The following is a 13,995-nucleotide window of genomic DNA, read 5'->3' on the forward strand; positions in this document are numbered from 1 at the left end:
GGTGCACAGCGGCCCTGAGCCTGAGACCCCCATAAAGGAGGCATTTGGGGTGGGATCCTCGGATTGGTTGGTTTGCATTTGGAAAGTGCACTCAAGGGCCCAGCTGTCCCAGGAAGGAGCCGTCCAGTAGGGTCAGCAAGACCCCACCGTGTGAAAGCATCAGAATACAGAACATAACGGAGCTTCTACCTAGTGTCTGGTAGGTAACACTTTCCTTGCAAGCCTGGAGCTGCTGGGTAAGAAACCAAATTACGTTTGGGCTGCTGGGCTGTGAGGAAGACTCCGAAGGGCCCAAGTGCGGGTGCTTTCATTGACACTCCTAGCTGAGGTTCCCACCAAAAGCCAGCACGAATGGCCACAGTCTGAGTGAGGTCCCCCCAGATGGTCCTACACCTGCCATCAAGTAACCCCCAGCCCTTGACCCTTCCCAGCGGAGGTTCCCCACACCAAGGAGCAGAGAAAAGCCATTCCTACTGTGTTCTGTTCCAAACCTGGCTGTAAACAGAATCAAGTGTGTTTTCAGCTGCTGAATTTTGGGGGGGGGGTGTCATTTGTTACACAGCAGTAGTGACTGGAATGGCGTGTTACACGTCAGCAAAATGTTTGCTTAAAAAGAGAGACGTTTTCCGTGTGTCTGTTGCTTCATCACATTATTAGTAGTAGTAGAGGGGCAATATAATGTTTTCTTTTCTTTTCTCTTCCTTCCTTCCTTCGTCTTCCCAAGGACCTCAGTGTCATGGCTTCCCACATGGCTGATCCAAGCAGCCCCCTCTCCCATACCAGCTCCTGCCTTCCTTGCCCCCCGCCCCGGGCAGTCAGCCTGGCCCTCTCTCTGTTCCATACGGCCCTTTCGGCCTTCAGTGCCCAGGGAAACATCGTTGCCCTAGGCCTTGGCTGGCACAAAGGCAAGAAGAGCAACTCAGTGGGCGTCTATCTGGTCTACCTGGTGGGTCCGACCTCCTGTTTACTCTAGTTCTGCCCGGAAGGATCACCTATTCCTTGCTGGACTCCTGCTGGCCTTTCGGTGAGGGACTCTGCAGGCTGATGGCATTTGCTCTCTACGTGAACACCTACGGTGCAGGGGGGGGTGGTGTCTAGCTCATGATGTGTGTGAGCGTGGATGGCTGCCTGGCTGTGGTCAGTCCCCACTAGAGCCCGCAGCTCCTCAAGGCCAGCCGGGCACAGCTGGTCTGTGTGGCTCTCTGGGCTTTGGCCTTGGGGCAGACGGCACCCCTGTTCCTCCTCCCCACGACCAAGCTTGTGGCAGGCAAGCTGACCTGCATGGAGTATGACAGCGTCGAGGGAACCATGAGGCTGCCCCTCGTGGGCCTGGCCGCCTGCAGTCGGAGCTTCTGTGGGCTGGTGGGGGTCACAGTGTTTTGTTACCTGAAGATCACCTTGAAGCTGTGCAGGCTAGCCCGGGGAAACTCGCTGATGAGCCAGAAAGGGTGCCCCTGGAGGGGCTGGCTGCCCGCCCTGGTGGTGCTGGGGACCGTGGTGGTCTTCAGCCTCTGTCACCACAACATCGTCCAGTTCGTGCTGAGAGAGACGCTGCGCCCACTGTCCTGCCCGGATCAGAGGGCTTCCAGACTGTCCCTTCAGCTCACATGCCCTTCATGAACATGAACTGTGGCATTGACCCCGTCACTCCCTTCTTCGTATCGAGCCGGTACAGGAAATGGCTCCTCGGCATCTTAAATCTCAGGGGGTCTGCGTTCTCCCGTCCTCCTTCCAGGGAAGGACTTCTTCGGAAACACGAAGTATCAGCCCGCCTGCAGCCTTAGCGCCCTTGGAAGAGAATGAGGTCTAATGAGTCATTGGCTTTAAGGCTCTGTCTCTCCGGAGAGGTCCAGGCTCAGAGACATGAAGCGTAGATTAATCTGGGGAGGGGCGTGGTTCTTTAAGAAAAAGAATAGAAGAGAATAAATACAAAATTAGGTGCAGAGTCTTGGATGGTGAGGGGCCCCGGAACTTGAAGTTGCTCAGGTTCATGATGGAGCAGCTCTAATGTTTCCCAACAGATAACACAGGAGCTCCCGGCCCTCTAAAGGCGTTTGTGCTATTTCTTGCTGGAAAGGAGAATTTGGAGAGTAAATGCAGAAAAGACCAAAAGCAGGAGGTTTCAGGCTCGGGGAGGCAAAATGTTGTAAAGGGCAATAGGACCCCTCCCTCCAAAACAAAGTCTGTGGAAACTTAAGGTAACATTTACAAGAAGGCCAAGGTTTTCCTGCAAAGGTCAGAAAACACTGGGGGGACGCACCTCAGTTCCAGACTTGGAGGTGGGGGCTGGAGTGTGGGTGACGGGCGGGGACGGGGGTGGTTGCTTCTGCAGAGCCCCCCTCCCGGAGTGGAAAAGCGTGGTGTCCCCTGCGCCGCCGGGGACAGTGGCCCAGGAAGGGACGATGTCAGAAAAGCAGGCACAAGTGTCTCATCTGATTAGCGCCTGTCGGAAAGTGCGTATCCATGCAAGCCTTGTACGTTCGATCAAGACAAAGCTTTCACTGCCCCTTCCCAAGTTTAAAGCCACTCACGGAGTGTTTCAATTTTGTGGGTTTGTGAAACTCGACCCGTGCCTCCCTGCTCAGCGGCATGTGAGCATCTCCACCACACTACCCACCCCTACTTCCCTCAGTTTCCAGCCCCAAGCTGCAGGGGTCCTCCATGAGGTCACCCTGGCCCTGTCCCACCGTGACCCTCCGCTCCTGATGACCCACTCCGTGCACCTCGTAATTTCTGACATTTTGGGCACTTGACTCTTGGCTCTGTTCTCTTGAGGGGGTGTCCTGTGCCATCAGTGGCCAGAGCCCCCTAGTTGCTGTCCCACTGGACTCTGAGCTGGGAGGACACTCAGCTTTTGAGTTACTGTCCGTGGCTGTGACCCCTGTGGCTAGATAGGCATCAGCACTGATGTCACTCCGGGGACAGGGTGGCCAAGTGCTCAGGAGAGGTGCTTCTGGCCTGCTGAGGTCGGGGCTAGAGGGGGACAGCAGGCTCAAAGAACGTGGAACTCTGCTCTTGGGGTCCCGTGCACTCAGGATGCATTCAAGATGTGGGCCCCCTCTGCACTCGGCCTCAGCCACCCTGAAGAAATCCCAGATGCCCACGGTTTGTGTCCCCACCTGGCTGGTGTGCAGAGCCTACCCTCCCCCACTGTTTGCATGAACCTAGCACTTATCAAAGTCCATGGGGTGGCAGGAGGGGGACTGGCCAGCCAGCAGGGGGCCGAGGAGCCACCAGAGCACCCTGGTAACCAGAAGGTGTCCTCCTTGGAGAAGGCTGGGCACACAGGGCTGCCCAGACCTGTCAGTCACCGGACACTACAAATCCTTCTTCCTCTTCTCTCTAGCGTTTCTCGTACCTGTCCACCCTGCACGCCAGGCTTCTCAGCGCCAAAGCTGCTCAGTCGGTTTGTTAGAGCACAAGGAAGCGGGAAGAAGTCACATCCAGAGGGACTTTGGGAATAGAACGGGATCAGGAACAAGGACCAGGGCTGTGAGATCCGGCGGAAGTGACTACCATGGGTGGGGAGAGGGAGCCGAGTGGAGACGCACCTTTGTTTGGTGACAGCAGCCACAGATGGACAGGGTTGCCTTGCCTTTCAGACGTGGTGCTGACAGGTGGGGTTTACAAGAGGGACGTCTGAGTTCCGAGGGCTGAACTCGCCAGGGAGGCTCCGAGGCTGGACTCCGGGTGTGGAATCCTGAGCTCAGGAAGCCAGGAGGGAAAAGCGTGCGGCTGAGGACTCGCCACACCTGTGCCTCATTTTCCCGTCTGTAACCATTGGGACTGTAATGCCTATCACATGGGGTTCCTGTTGAGGTGTGGGGAGGTCCATGAATCAATACATAAGTAAGCCCCTTAAAACTAAAGAAATGATTTAAAATGAAAACAGGGGGTGCCTGGGTGGCTCAGTGGGTTAAAGCCTCTGCCTTCAGCTCAGGTCATGATCCCAGAGTCCTGGGATCGAGCCCCGCAGCAGGCTCTCTGCTCAGCAGGGAGCCTGCTTCCTCCTCTCTCTCTGCCTGCCTCTCTGCCTATTGTGATCTCTGTCAAATAAATAAATAAAAATCTTTTTAAAATAAATAAATAAAATCTTTAAAATGAAAATGGACAGTGGTCAGTGAAGTTTTCTAAGGGGGCCAGCACAACCCATCTCAGTGGGGATAGACATCTTGTTATGACTGGGACTAGAAGGTTCCCGGGCCCAGGCCACGTCCTAGCCCCTAGGCCAGTGGTTCTCCACGTGTGGTCTCTGGACAAGCAGCACCTGGAGACTTGTTAGAAATGCACGTACTCGGGGCGCCTGACGACTCAGCGGGTTCAGTGTCTGACTCGATTTTGGCTCTGGTCATGATCCTGGGGTCCTGGGATACAGCCCTGCATCAGGCTCTGCGCTCAGTGGGGAGTCTGCCTCTCCCTCTGCCTCCACCCCCTCCACCAGCTCATGCACACACACACACACACACACACTCTCTCTCTCTCAAATAAATACATAAATCTAGAAAAAAAAAAGAAATGCATATTCTCGGGCCCGATCCCAGGCCTGCCGCACCAGCCTGCCTGCGACCAGGGCCCAGCACTCTGTGTTTGAACAAGTCCTCTGGGCAATCCTGTTGCTTGCTCAAGCGTGAGAACCATGCCCCCCGCCCATCAGGGAACTGTGGGCAGCATCTCTCTTACCCACGGTGCTGATTTGCTAAAGCTGTTGTTACAAAGGACGGTGATCTGGGTGAATTAAAACAGAAACTTCATTCTTGCACGCTTCTGGAGGCTAAGTCTAAAATCAAGGCATTGATAGGGCCGGTTCCTTCTGGGGCCATGCAGGAGCCTCTGTTCCAGCTGCTGGGGGCTTGCTGGCGATCTTTGGGGTTCCTCGGCCTGTTAGGCGTCACCTAATCTCTGTCTCCATGTTCATGTGGCATTCCTGGTGTGCCTCTGTCCTCACATGGCTTCTTTCTTTTTCATAAGGACACCAGCCACCTTGAATTAAGCCCACCCTAATGCCCCTCTTAATTCAATCACGTCTGCAAAGAACTTACTTCCAGTTATGGTCATGTTCCCAGGCACTGGGATTTGGGGCTTCATCCTATCTTGAGGGGGGACAAAATTCAACCCATGTCACCCACCCATTTCTGGACACCGCTGTTTCCAGATTCTTCTGGGTCCCACCCCATCCCTAAACTCCCCTAGATCTAAACCCCCACGCTGCCTCAGAGCCCTACTGTGAAGGTGACGCTTGGAAGTAGGGGGATGGGGGGTCGGGGGATGGGGGGGTCGGTCTATTTTAAACCCTAGTTGGTTGAAGGAAAGTTTAACTGTGACGGTTTATTTTCTGAACCATGTCAAAACGGAAGCCTCAGGACGACCCGCACCCTTCCCGTGGGAGATCAGTCCGGAGGCCGCCGTGAGGCCCGGACAGCCCTGCAGGTCGGTGCCCTGTGATAAGGCCCCGAGTCCCACTCCCCGAGGGGTGTACGGAGTGTCCCCCACCAGCAAGGTGTGCAGGGGATTCTGTTGCCGTGTGGAGGGTTTCATGACGACTTCTAGGAATCCTAATCCCTTGACATTTTAAGGAGGAAGAACTGAGAGTTTCAGAAATCAAGCCTGTAGATACCCAGATGTTCCTACGGGCTCTTGGCTTTCTCCAGAAAGCATGTTTTCACTGAGAATCCCATTTCCTTGGCATTGCCGCACACCACAAGGCAACCACCGTCCAGCTTTCACTACAGTTTTCTTTCTCACTTCACCAGTGACTGCGTAGGGACAGGCCCAGGGACTGAGAAGTTCCTCAGGCATGTGAAGCTTGTGGGCAGCTGGGCTCAGGGCCAGGCCATATCACCCCAGAGACCCCGGCCCTGTGGTGCATGGGTCAGATCACACCTCAGGCCACATGAATCCCTCATGACGTGGAGGTCCCCGTTCCTCTGCCACTGTGGAAATCTTGACGGTCTTGGGGCACCTGGTGGCTCTGTCAGTGAAGCCTCTGACTCTTGCTATTGGTTCAGGTCTTGATCTTGGGGTTGTTTCTCTCCTTCTCCTTCTGCCTCTCCCCCTCCTGTGCACGCTCTTTCTCTCCCCAATCAATCAATCAATCAATCCTTTAAAAAAATCTTGAAAGTCTTATTTTCTAGTACCAAAGGTCTACACCACATTCCTGTGCCCACATTCTTTGATTCCGAGAAGCCCTGGCTGGTGTTCAGTGGCCCTGCCATGGGATGGGCCGTGGGAGGCGGTCTGTCCTGGGGAAGCGAGGAACCCTCTGTGTGACTGGTAATGCCTGACATTAATCCCTTTGGTAGGTTGCACAGAAGCGGGGCAAAGTGCTAGAAACTGCCAGAAATTCAGTCCCAGTAAACATCCACTGGCTGAATCCATGAGTGATGGTGGCCCCAACTGTGGGAGGCAGCTCAGGGAGATGATGGAAGGCCCGTGCAGAAGGGCAGGCTGGAGATACCCCACTTCTGCAGGAATTCTCAGTTTTGTCTCTGGGCCACTCCTTCTCCTCACCAATCATATCCTTATCAAGCATTATCTAGGTAGGCTCTGGGGACACAGTGGGAATCATGGAGACACAGCCCTTAAAACCCATGGACCAGCTGGTGACACACAAGTACAGTCGGACAATGACAGGAGAGTGTTCAATGTCGCTGGGGGACCGCTGTAGACTGGGAGAAGAGCGTGGGGAGGCAGGCAGGGAGTGATGAGGGAACAGTAGGCTGGCTGAGGACAAAGCAGAAGCCGGCACCCTACACCTCCCCCATCTTGTGACATGTGTGACATCCCTCGGGCATTCCTGGCTGTCCTAAAGGAAGAACAAATAGTTGACTTGTAGAGACCACAACCCTGCAAGACCTGAGTCGGCCTCTGCTCACAAATGTCCTAGTGATTTATGAGGAAGAGGCTTTCCTACCAACAGCCCAACTTCCAGAGACACATAACGCAGTCTCTGAAGCCCTAACATCATCCTCCTCTCCATAAAATTGATGGAGATTGAGGCACAGGGAAATGTAAATACGGTTAAATTTCTTCTAAACCTAAAGCTCGTTGATAAGGACATGTGATGGCAGGAGTGTAACATTCCCCCCGGAAGCTCCCAACTATCTTACTGTTAACGCCTTACTGAAAGGAGAAACAACCTTAACTAGAAAATAGCAAAGCCTCCGGTATCCCGTGTTTCTTCTTCTTTCAAACCCTACCTTTTTCCTTACCTCCCCCAGCCCCATAGCATAGAATCAGCCGCCCCTCACAACCCCGGGGGAGCAGCCCTTTCTGTCCATGAGTCCTGTCCCCGTGCTTTAATAAACCACTATTTTGCACCAAAGATGTCGCAAGAATTCTTTCTTGGTCATCGGCTCTTGACCTCACCCCACCGGACCTCACCTATATTCTAAAACTTCATCAGGAGGGCTCCCCGGTTTGGGGTTGGAAGACTGGATTGATGGCGGGATCATCCCCGATAGCGAATATGGGAGAAGGTATAGTTTGGGGGTGGGAGAAGGTGGGCAGACATGGAGGTGTCCAAGATAAAGCAGGACGTATGTGGCCTGAAGCCAAGAAGAGAGATTTAGGGGGAGGGTACCAGCTGGGGGGGAGATGAGGTAGACGATACTCCCAGAGGGAGTTGAGGGAGACTGTTGTGCATACCTTGTGGCCTTGTTATATTATTCAGGCATGGTGGCCCTACCAGATCAGGAGACGCTTGCCATTGAAAAGTTAGCTCCTTCCAGTTCCCGAGAGGAGGGGGCACCCCCCACACACAGATGCACCAGGGAGGGTCAGGAGTCAAAGGGAGCGATGGGAAACATGACTGAGTTCCCACAGGAAAGGAAGGCAGAGTGAGCAGACTTAGGCCAGGCTGGCTTGAATCATGTCGCTGGGCTCTGCTATGTACAGGGTCCTTGGGTGACTAGGGCAAGGGGGATGTGGAGGTCTGTCAAAGGTGGGTTCTGGACTCGTTGGTTTGCATTTGAAAAGGACACTCATGAGGGAGTTTTTCTTATCCCCAGGAACTGGGTAACCCTGGGAGGGGCTGTCCCTGCAGGCTCAGTGCAGCAGAATGTGGAAAGTAAGAAGGCTTGGTTAATACAGAGGCCCGGCAAAAGCACTGCGGGGAACACTCACAAGTAAGGAGGGAAGCAGCTTCAAAACCCACAGAAGAGACTGAGAAGTGGCGGGAAAACCGGGAGCGTGATGTTCAGAAGCCAAGGGGGAGGAGGAGCAAGGAGGAAGCGACCAGCAGCCCAAGGAGGGGCCCTGCGTTTCACAAAACGCCAGCCAGTGAGGGTAGAAGGCAAACGTCAGCAGGCTGAGGACACAGGGTCAGCACGTGTCCAAATATGTCTCAAGAGATTGGTCTTTAAGGATGAATCAAAGAGGGGGAGAGGGGATGAGGGATGGGATTTTTTTTTTTTTTCCAAAGAGAAATTGTTATAGTTTCACTCTTGAAGGAAAGAAATCAGAAAAGAGGCTGAAAGTGAAGATACACAAGAAGGAAAAAGACAATGGAGACGAATCTCTGGTGAAGTACATTGTTGTATTTTATTTAGTTATTTTTTTAAGTAGGCTCTGTGCCCAGCATGGAGCCCGACGTGGGGCTTGAACTCACCACCCTGGGATCAAGACCTGAGCTGAGATCAAGAGTCAGATACCTAACTGACGGAGCCACCCAGGTACCCCGAAGTTCACCGTTTTAAAATAAAACTTTTTTTTTTTTTTTTTTTTTTTAAGAGGAGAGGAGGATGGGGAGATGCAGAGAGACACGAACAGATGGACAGGTTTCCAGGTTCGTGGGAGCATTTCTTGACTAAAGTCAGCTGGGGTAGTCGCACAACATTAAATATGTCAGAATCTTTAGTATTCATTTTCGAAATCAGATGATAGCCTATGATGAGTATCATAATACATGAAGAATATTCCACAAACGCACTATTGAATGCTTTAGGAAGCAGGCCCATACTGTCATGGCGCCTGTGTCCACCCCCCCACCCCTGGGTGGGCAGGGCGGGGCAGGAAGTGCTCTCAGGGCAGGAAGACCACCCCCTGCCACACAGGTGACAGGGACTGCGCGGCATGGCTGGGGAGTCAGTGTTTCCCACACACCTGGCTGTCTCTCTGGCCTATTCGCTGGCCCAGTTACCCCTGGGCTGGGAAGCGATGGCTGCCTTGGTTGCGGGCCTCCCTCCTGCCCCAGCCGTCGTCATCCTTGTGGAGTAGAGCACGGAGGGTCAGTCCTCTGCAGGAGCGTCCTTCATTCGGTCCCCAAGGGATTTGTCATGGGATGATCTGTGTTTCCCCCCCAAATCCATGCTCAAGTCCCAACCCCCAGTACCTCGACTGGGACTGCCTTTGGAGACGTCTCTGAAAGGAGGTCGCTGGAGTGGGTCCTAATCCAGTACACGGGTGTCCTTCTAAGGAGAGATTGGGACGCGAGAACACACGGAAGTGAGACCATGTGAAGACACAGACAGTGACTGGCCACCTGCAAGCCAAGGAGGGAGGCCTCAGAAGAGGCCCCCCTTGTTTGCCTCTTGGTCTCAGACTCCCAGCTTCCGGAACGCGGGGGAAACAGACTTCTGGTGTTCGAGTCCCCAGTCTGTGGTACGCGCTCTGACAGCATTCTTAATCTTTCTCCTGGGTTTAAGGCACATGAAAGGATCCTGCTCTCCCTGCAGCTTTGCCCCTCCGACCACCTACCGAAAGACAGACAGAAGCCGCCTGTATAGCAACTGTTATTGCTCCCGCTGAGTTTTTGAGGTGCCTCCAGGAGCTCGAGCGTCTGACGTGAGAGTGGCGCGGAGGCTGGGGAGCGAGCCCGCCGCCCCCCACACGGCGCGGTGTGGCTGTGTTTTCCCGCTCAGGTCAAGTCGATGACCCAGATTTACCGAGGGGCTTTCACAGTAGCGCCGCCGCGCATCCTCCGGCCTCACGAGGATTTTTCCGACCCGCTGAACGGCCCTGCTGTGTCAAACGCTTCTGCAGAATCTGTTAATCTTATCTCCTGTTTTATCCCAGCGCTCATCTTTCACATTCACAGAGGGTTCTGGTCTGTGTGGGGATGTGACTGAGAAGGGGAACAGTAACCACAGTCCTCTGATGTCACCTCTCCGGGCAGAGCTGGGGCAGCCAGCCAACTTGGACGGTGGACGAGGTGGCAGGTGGGGTACCTGGAGGCACCTTCCTTGGGAAGCGCAGTCATGAGAGCCCTGCCTGTCACCTCTCGCCCTTACAGAGCTCGCCCACTCCAGGCGGGTGGGGACGACGGGGACGCTTTAGAGGGGCCCTTCGCAAGAGGCGGGGTCCGGGCCTGCTGGGCCTCAGGGAGCCTCCGTGAGTCACGGGCAGTTCTGGATCCTGGTTTCCTGTCCCAACGGCGGACATGAGTCAAGACGATCGCTGTGTGATTTCCGCGTGAAATCTCATGAAATCTCGGTTCTGGGGGAACCGAGATCTGTGTGATTCCTGCGAGCCAGACCCGAGGGCTGGTAAGTGAAGCCGCGTTTCCCGGGAGTCGTGGGTTTTGCCGCGCATCCGTCTTCGTGTACCTTCCGTGTGCGCTCCGTGGGGCGGCTTGGCTGCAGCGGCCGCTCCGCCCCGGGCGGGGGTCCACTCCGTCGTGGAGGAGAACAGGGGCTGGTGCCGGGAGAGCCAGGCGGGGACGGGGGCTTGGGGGCTAACAAGCCGGCTACCGTGCAGCCCCCCGGGGGAGGCAGGCCCGCCGGGACACCAGGCGCCCTTGGACTTCTGATGCGCTGCTCCCCATTGTTCAGACTCAGCGAGTGTGGGGGGCATCTAAGAAGCAGAAGAAGAAATCGGGGGCAGAGGCCCCTCAATGTCCTTCCCGCTGCCCTTCGGGGAGCCCCTTTCTTCATTCTCCGCACCTGGATGGCTCTCTGCTCCTTTCCCGGCGGTCGCGGCTGCCCGGCTCGGCTTGCAGGGGCCAGGCCAGGCCCGGCCTGAGCGGCGCCCGCGGCTCGCACGAGCCACACATGGGGGTGGCGGGTGGCCTCGCCCCGCCCTGTGTTCTTCTGTCCCCACCAGCGCGTGCTGCGTTCCCCGAGGAACGGCTGCGTCTGTCCCGAAACTCTCACCTTAGCTGTTAGCAAAATCAAATAATTCAAGCAATTATTGTGTAAACCGGTCAAGTACAGAGGCGAAAAGAAGGGGTTGTTTTTATAAGAGCTACAAGGAATGCTCCGGCAGGTTTGGTGGAGGAGAACTGCTGACGAAACCAAGCCTGTGACAATTACGAGACTTTAGAAAAATGTAACAATCCGGAAGAATCGCACTCTGACTGCTGCACTGGGTCCTCCTGCTGGCTGCGAAAAAGAGATCCGAGCTGGGACTCCCAGACAAGGCAGTACGGGGTGGGTTATGAAAGACACACGTGTCTAATCAGTACAACCATGAGCAGGTTGTGTGTTTTTTTTAATTTTAATTTTTTAAAAGTATTCTTATTTTTGCACGTGAGAGAGAACGCACACAGGCACATGCACGTGCTGGCGGGGGGCGGGGGGGGGGGGGGGGGCGCTGAGCAGGGAGCCCGAGCGGGGGCTCAATCCCAGGACTCTGGGATTCTGACCTGAGCCGAAGACAGGCACTTAACCAACTGAGCCGCCCAGGCATCCCCAGTACAACTATAATTAAAAAAAAAAAAGAAAAGAAAAAAGGTCTAGTACATTAACACCAGAAGACTGGTGCACTGATTCCACTGGCATGCTTTCACTTAAAATATTTAATAAATGGGCTCTATAGACATGTACATATCTATTCACGTACAGGTTCTGCTGGTGGCTTTCCAGAATTCCCCGAGTAAATACCAGTCCCCAACTTAAGATGGGAGAGCTTCAGCATTTGTATTAAAAATAGTGGCCATTCCCTTAGAGGATAGAAATTTCACTATACTTTATGTGTATGAATTAAACAGTACATTCATTTTTGAAAATATTTTATTTTTAAGTAATCTCTACATCCAGCGTGGGGCTCCAACTTAACCACCCCGAGATCTAGAGCCTACGCTTTTCCCACTGAGCCAGCCAGGTGTCCCTAGAGATTGTGTGTTAATATTGTGTCCTCACTGTCACGCATTCGCTCACTGGATGCCTGGGGCTGGTGAGGAGAGCTGGGGCGGAGCCCGTAGCACAGCCCTTGAGGGGCGTTGCGGGGAGGCTGATTATGGTTCTTTCAGCCCTCGGTGTTGGAGTCCCCCCGCAGAGACTCAGTGGCTTAGGAGAATCCCCGGTTAGCAGTCAGGTGCCCCCGACCATGACTTACAGGGCTGGGCTTGTGGGAAACGCTGCCTCCTCATCCGACAGGGGCTGCATACTGGCCCCTGGCCCCTGATTCCAGCCCCAGGAGCCAGCCCCTCCCTTAGTCCCCGCAGATCTGCTCCCTGCACCTCCCTGAGGTGGACAGCTCTGGACCCCATGTGGCGAGGCTGGGAGCGTACCTGAGGACCAATGTGCATTCATTTCCACCCAAAGCCCACGCTCAGGCCAGACATCACTGTCCAGGCGGAGGCCTGGGTCTGGTGCTCTTTGAGGGTATCTACCAGCTTTGGACAGGAGGGCTAAGGTTTGAGACCACACAGGAATCTCCCGGAAAGCATCAGAATCCACGGGTGAGTCCTGAGGAAATGCTGTGCTCTGCCCCCCACCTTAGCAAGGTGCGAGAAGTTCCCCGGGGTTCTCACGCCCGTAGGCTGGGGTCACAGTCCACTAGGGGGTCTGGGGTGCTCCCAAAGGAGGGGGTGCACTAAGCCTCACAGTCTAAAGTTCTAGAAGTCTGCAAGCCCTTAAGAGGGATGCAAGATATCTTTGGAGGATTTCAACTTTTATTGAATATTTCCTAATACAAAGCTGTGCCTAGAGCATCTACGTAAGAGTCTAGAAACAGCAGTAAAACAGACACTCTGGGTGCCCCCAGCCCTCTCTGCTTCCTTCCTCTCCTCAAAACAATTATATCCTCAAACTGGTTTTTATCATTCTTGAGTAGTTTTGAGCTCTGAATGTAGAAAGTCCCTCAATATTTAAAATGGCCCCGTGTTCCGACAGTCAGAGGCTGGGCAGGTATTGGCTCTATTTGCTGCTCTGTTCCCATCCAGGCTGTCTCTTCCCAGACGAGGGAACGAGGGGCCCCCACCTGCTGGAGGGGCAACACTTAGCCACCATACGCATTGGTGTGCCAAGACTTGGTCTGTCCTGGAAAGCCCTCTGGGACCCTTGCAGCTTGATGTGTGCGGAAGACCAGGGTCAGCTCCTAGGGACAGAAATAAGGGCTTTCCAAAATCTGCCAGGTAGTGCCCGGACAGGGCATTTCTTGCTACAATGAGGTCCTCCTGGCGAACGTCATTACGTAATCTGACAGTAAGATCTCTGGACACACAGCTGATAACAGCAAAAGAACAAAACTGGCCCGGGTCCCCCGTGAATAAATGTAGGACAGAAAAGTCAGCCAACCAGGCTCAGGGGACTGGCTTCTCCCACCTGGGGGCACAGCACATCTCCGAAGGGGCAGGGGGACCAGAAGGGGAGCAAGGATCGGGGACCCCCCTCGCCCCCCACAACACAGGCCCTCACCCTCACCTGCCATCTGCAGTTTTCACACTTCATGGAGGGGCCACACTCAGAATAAGGCTCTAGGGGCCAGCACCCCAGGGACCCACAGCCTCTGTTTAAAGGTCCCAAAGGCATTAAATCCTGCCTGCGGCTTGGGTCCCACTTGGCCGCCTTCAAAAAGGGGGCCTGTCTGCGGTGCCAGGTTAACCCCAGGGAGAGACATTGCATCACCCCCACTGGTGCCCCTGGAAGGTTGCAAGGACAGCGTCCTGAACTTGTGCAGTGTGGGGAGAGCACCTGTGGTTCCGCAGACGCACGTTGAAGTGGGGGAGAGCTAGGTGGCCATGGATTTTGGCACATTCTGTGGTTTGGAAAGACAGCTCTGGCCCCACGGAGGAATCCTGGCCTCGTGCAATGAAAGAGTGCGTCCTGAGCTGCCCTC

General features: G+C 54.6%; 1 pseudogene; it reads left to right on the forward strand.

The window, feature by feature from the left end:
• The first annotated feature begins 692 nt into the window (after positions 1-692).
• Positions 693-1,620, forward strand: LOC116871513 (annotated as a pseudogene).
• Positions 1,621-13,995: the final 12,375 nt, after the last annotated feature.

Source organism: Lontra canadensis, unplaced genomic scaffold (assembly GCF_010015895.1).
Source record: "Lontra canadensis isolate GAN:19392208 unplaced genomic scaffold, GSC_riverotter_1.0 scaffold26, whole genome shotgun sequence".
Taxonomy (NCBI): domain Eukaryota; kingdom Metazoa; phylum Chordata; class Mammalia; order Carnivora; family Mustelidae; genus Lontra; species Lontra canadensis.